The sequence below is a fragment of the Colobus angolensis genome, unplaced genomic scaffold (genome assembly GCF_000951035.1).
Source record: "Colobus angolensis palliatus isolate OR3802 unplaced genomic scaffold, Cang.pa_1.0 Scaffold130, whole genome shotgun sequence".
In the NCBI taxonomy this organism is placed as follows: Eukaryota; Metazoa; Chordata; class Mammalia; order Primates; family Cercopithecidae; genus Colobus; species Colobus angolensis.
In genome coordinates this window covers 2,826,012-2,832,011 of record NW_012114253.1, presented here as the reverse complement: position 1 = coordinate 2,832,011, position 6,000 = coordinate 2,826,012, and positions in this window count along the sequence as shown.

Sequence of the window (6,000 nt, the reverse complement as noted above, 5' to 3'; positions counted from 1 at the left end):
CATGCCTGTAATCCCAGCACTTTGGGAGGCCGAGTCAGGAGGATCACCTGAGGCTAGGAGTTCAAGACCAGCCTGGTCAACATGGCAAAACCCCGTCTCTACTAAAAATTCAAAAAAAAAAAAAAAAAGCCGGGCATGGTGGCACACGCATGTAGTCCCAGCTACTCGGGAAGCTGAGGCAGGAGAATCGCTTGAACCCGAGAGACAGAGGTTGCAGTGAGCCAAGATCGCACCACTGCACTCCAGTCTGGGTGACTGAGTGAGATTTCATCTCAAAAAAATAAAAAATAAAAAAAAAGTTGCCACAAACATCCCCAGTTTGTCTCTGGAACCCTCCCAGACTACCTCCTTGTTTTTCCACCCTGCTGCTCCTTGTTCATAAATTTCTTGGTTCTCAGCTGTCTTTGTTTTGGCTTTACATTACGGTTTCTATCCTCCGCCCATGTCTTTGCTGGATGGTCTGCTGGGCTTGACTCATTCTTCTGGCTCTCAACAACCATATGGATCCACGCCACTGCCTTTGGTCTTTGTTCTTCAATCCCCCACTTTGCTCCCAAAGGGAAGAAGCAGTTCATCTGTGGGATCCACTTGATGTGTCTCACCTCTCACCAGGACCACGAGCGGCGTGGGGGCCTGCCAGCTTCAAGATGGCACAATAAAGGCATTTCTGCTACCATCTTTAAAAATCACCCCAAAATAAACAGTACAATAAATTTAGAAACATATATATTGTTTAGGAAACCAGGAGACAACAGCAGCCCCTAATCATACTAATTGAACTAGAGAGGAAAGGGCAAAGCACACCAGGTGGTTCTGCTAATGGTGAGTGTTAGGGTATTTAGACTAGACCTTGATGATAGAGCATTCTTCAGTGTTTCGTTATTTCCAGAGCTTAGCATAGAACCTGGCCAAATCAAGTTCTCATCAAATACTTGTTGAGTGAATTACATCATTATATATATTTATATCCTATAACAGTTATCAGCACATGAAAACATTTTACTGTAAGGAGAACTGTTAGAAATGTTTGCTACATTGCTAAGTAGGGCTTCCATCCTTTCTGTTGGAGAGAGGACACGTCTACACCCATAGGCTGAGGAAGAGAACTCTGACTAATACCTTTGCCCTGATGGTTAGCATTTCATTGCTTCAATTTTTAAAAAATTCACAAAATCTGCTCTTTCATTGGCTCTGTTTCAGTCGTTCATTATTTTAGCGTGAACTTGGCTCTTATGGAGGTCAGGACTTGATAATTGCATTCAGCCTTTTGCAATTATTGGTAAGAAACCAGGTAAAAAACCACTGACGTTTAATATTTAATTGTTTTGATCAGCATTAATTAGTCACAGATGCACACCAGATTCCCAGTTAATTAAATTCTCTTGGGAACATATTGTGGGCTCAGGGATTCTAACCACATCAAAAAGTAAGTGTTTAACTTTAAAAGTTGGGCCCCAGAGGCCCAGGCATCCATGGAGAGGAAATTCCAGATGTCCGGCATTCTCCTTTTTCTTAGAAATAAACCTCCTACTTCTAGCCCTCTGGAATAGAAAGTCTCGGCATTTCTTTTCTCTCTTATTTTATTTTATTTATTTATTTATTTTTTGAGATGCAGTCTCACTCTGTCGCCGAGGCTGGAGTGCAGTGGCACGATCTCGGCTCACTGCAACCTCTGCCTCCCAGGTTCAAGCAATTCTCCTTCCTCAGCCTCCCGAGTAGCTGGGACTACAAGCATGCACCACCATGCCTGGCTAATTTTTGTATTTTTAGTAGAGATGGGGTTTCACTATGTTGACCAGACTGGTCTCAAACTCTTGACCTTGTGATCCACCCACATTGGCCTCCCAAAGTGTTGGGATTACAGGTGTGAGCCACTACACCTGGCCTCTTTTTTCCTTTTCTTTTTTTGTTTTGTTTTTGAGACAGAGTCTTCCTCTGTCATCCAGGCTGGAGTGCAGTGGTACGATCTCGGCTCACTGCAGCCTCTGCCTTCTGGGTTCAAGTGACTCTCCTGCCTCAGCCTCCTGAGTAGCTGAGATTACAGGCACTTGCCACCATGCTCGGCTCATTTTTGTATTATTAGTAGAGATGGGGGTGTCACCCTGTTGGACAGGCTGGTCTCGAACTCCTGACCTCAAGTGATCCACCCCCCTCAGGCTCCCAAAGTGCTGGGATTACAGGCGTGAGCCACCGCTCCCGGCCCTCCTCTCTCTTCTTGCATCATCAGTTTTACCCTCTTTACTGAATCATTCACATTCACACACAAACATGAGCAAGTTCTCCCATGCTAAAAAAAAACCCACTGTCAGCCCTATCCTTTCTCAAGCTATTGCCCTTTTTCTTTGTCTCTCTTTGGAAATAAACTTCTAGAAAAGATTGTGTGCACTTGCTGTCTCCAGCCCGTCTCCTCCTAGTCTCTCTCAAACACACTGCATTCGGGCTTTGGCTCCAATTACTCCATGGAGACCATCCTTGTCAATGTCCCTAAAATTACCTCCCTGATGTTAAAACCTATGGCCACTTCTCCACCCTCTTTCATTTGGCCCAGTTAATCATGTTGTCTTTCTTGAAACACTTACTTCATTTGGCTTCCAGGAAACCATTTTTTCTTGGTTTTCCTCCCATCCACGTTCCTTCCTTCTCATTTTCCTTTGCTGATTTACCCTGTTCTCCCTAGCCTCTAAATGTTAGGTGGTTTTAGCAATGCTTTTAACTTCCATTTGACCTCCCTATTTACTCTGCATCTCCACTTGAATGTTGACTTAGCCTGGGTTCCTTAGACATCAGAGCCTGAGGCAAAGCTTACGCATTCTTGCTCTATTGGAGAAGAGGGAGAGAGAAAGAAAGAAGGCAGGGAGTGAGGGAAAGTAAACATAAGATGGTGCATTGTTGAGTGAGCCAAACATTCACAAGAAAACACAGCTAGTCACTTGGTCACGCGGGAACATCTCCAGAGAGGCTGGTGGAACCATAACACCTCGATGCTGCCTCTTGGAAAGGAGAAAGTTGATTTCTGGCCTGCAGAAGAAAATGGAATTCATCCGTTGACTACTCCTCTACTGTCTTTCAATGTTAGACGTTTACCTCTGCACTTCTGTGTTCTCTGGCTTCTTTGGGCTGCACTGGGGATGACCGCTCCCTCAGCCCTGGTTGAGAATTTAATCTGGGCTCAGAAACAGTGGGAAGACCTGTAGCCTTTGCAGTCTAATCCCCAGAGCGTTATGCACTTCCTGTTGCAGCTTATGATGGGGTCAAGCTAGAGCCTGGTACTCACTCACCCTGGGAAAGACTGAGGCAGCCTTCCATCTCAGCAGAGGAGGCACTTGACTGTGGTGGCCATAGCTCTTCTTCTTCTTCTTCTTCTTCTTTTTTTTTTTTTTTTGAGACAGAGTTTTGCTCTTGTTTCTCAGGCTGGAGTGCAATGGTGCAATCTTGGCTCACCGCAACCTCTGCCTCCCAGGTTCAAGTGATTCTCCTGTCTCAGCCTCCCGAGTAGCTGGAATTACAGGCATGTGCCATCACAGCTGTCTAATTTTTGTATTTTTAGTCGCGATGGGGTTTCACCATATTGGCCAGGCTGGCCTCCAACACCTGACCTCCGATGATCTGCCTGCCTCAGCCTCCCAAAGTGCTGGAATTACAGGTGTGAACCACTGCGCCTGGCCTCAGGGCTCTTCTTTGAGTAAACAGTCAAGGGGGAGTCCAGGCTTGGGGCAGCAGAGAGGATTGAGGGAAGATGGGGCAGCGTATAAACTGGGTCTAACAGACATCTCCAAACCTAACCTACCCAAAATTGAACTGATTCCAACCCCTCACATCCAAACTTTTTTCTCCTAGTTTTTCCCATCTCTGTGTCAACTCCATCTTTCCATTGTCTCACACCAAAAATCTTAAAATCATCCTTTACTCCTCTTTCTTTATCCTTAAACCTCACATCCAGTGTATCAGCGAATCCCAACAGCTCTACCTTCAGAGTATATCCAGAAGCCAACCTCTCCTTACCACCTCCTTTCCCATCACTCTTGGATCATTGTAAGGGTCTTCTATTTGGCTCTCTTACCCTTGTCCCCAACGTTCTATTCTCAATGCCATGAGCAGAGTGGTTCTTGTAAAATATTAAATAAGAGAGATGGTGTCATTCCTCCTCCTGAAACCCTAGGACCTTCCCCTCTCACTCAGAGTTAAACCAGTCTTTGGCATGGCCTACAAGGCCCTACACTATCTGTCTCCATCAGACCTCTAACTTTATCTCCTGCTTGTGCACTCTGTCCATCCACTGTGCCTCTGAAGGGCCAAACAGCCTCCCACCCAAGGGCCATTGCACTTGTTCCTCTCTGTGCCCGCAAGACTCTCTCTCCGGTTATCTAAAGGCTGGCTTCCTTAATCCTTCCAAACCGTTAACATCTATGCTTCAATGCTTCTTTTTTTTTTTTTTTTTTTTTGAGACAGAGTCTTGCTCTGTTGTCCAGGCTGGAGTGCAGTGGTGCGATCTCGGCTCACTGCCACCTCTGCCTCCCCGGCTCAAGCAATTCTCCTGTCTTAGCCTCCTCAGTAGTTGGGACTACAAGCACCCGCCACCACGCCTGGCTACTTTTTGTATTTTTAGTAGAGATGGGGCTTCACCATGTTAGCCAGGCTGGTCTCAAACTCCTGACCTCAGGTGATCTGCCCGCCTTGGTCTCCCAAAGTGCTGGGATTACAGGCATGAGCTATCATGACCGACGGGCCTTCCGCTGCTTCTTTTCAGTCAGAAAAGGCTCAATGGCAGAAGAAGAAACTGAAGGATGGGAAAGAGAATGAAAACAGGGAGGAAGGAGTAACCTCTTCAAGAGTTTGTTGGAAAGCCCAAAGCTTTCCAGAAACTGTTTCGCCAAGATGGAGACTTTATGCGTGGGAGAGTAATAAAAGAGATAAGAAGAAAGTGAAACCATTCTTAAAAGTTGAGGAGCTAGGGTGTTTATTCTATGGGTACGGGTTATCCAACTGAGAATCAAAGTGAGTTTACTCAAATTTCCACTGAAAAAATATCTTCCAACCAGGACCTCTGGATCAATGGTAGTCCTGGCGGTCTAAACACGTTCTTGAAAGAAGCAAGAGAAATCAGGATTGACGAAGGAGCATCAAAGCTTGGAAAGATATTTGTCTCTGGGAAGAATCTTCCAGGCCCTTTCAGGAAGTTGAAGGGAGAAGGTGCTCTTTCTCAGAGCCACTGCTTGAGCGCTTATGCATCCCATGGTGTGGTAACTGGGGTTGAACATGGGAATTCAAAACCAACCCAACAGGAAGGGCAGGGGAAGGTCTGAGTTGTCTTTTGGTGCCCTTGGGTCAGGTCTACCCGGCTCAACCTCTCCAAGCTCTTGAGGTGGGCTCAACCTCTCCAAGCTCTTGATAACCAGTATTACAAGGTCAAGGAGGTCGCTGAATGTTAGCGCCACTGCCCTCTGCTGGAGGGACTGGCATCCTCCCAGGACCTGTATTTGGCTCCCGGTCAATGGGTCTTTACCTTTGCATCTGGGTCCCTTTGAGAAGCTGAAGAAAGCTATGAAGTCAAAGCAAACACGATATGCACTCATATATAAGATCTGCATGGAGTTTCAGGGATTCGTGGGCAGACCCTCTGAAACCCATCCATCCAACTCCCAGGTAAAGGTGTGGCTTTAGAAGCAGATAGACCTAAGTGCCACTTCAGAACTGAGATACCTACCCTTTCTCTGTAAGATGGAAAAAAACCAAGAAGAGGCTACCCAACCTATTTCTTGCCAAGAATGCCCTTCCCCCTACTTGAACTCTAGGTTTAGAATTATTTTCTATACCTGTAGCCTCAGCACTTTGGGAGGCCGAGGTGGCATGATTGCTAGGGCTTAGGAATTCGAGACCAGCCTGGGCAACAAAGTGAAACCCTGTCTCTACAAAAAAAATACAAAAATTAGCTGTGTATGGTGGTGTGCACCTGTAGTCCCAGCTACTCAGGAGCCTGAGGTGGGAGGATCCCTTAAGCCC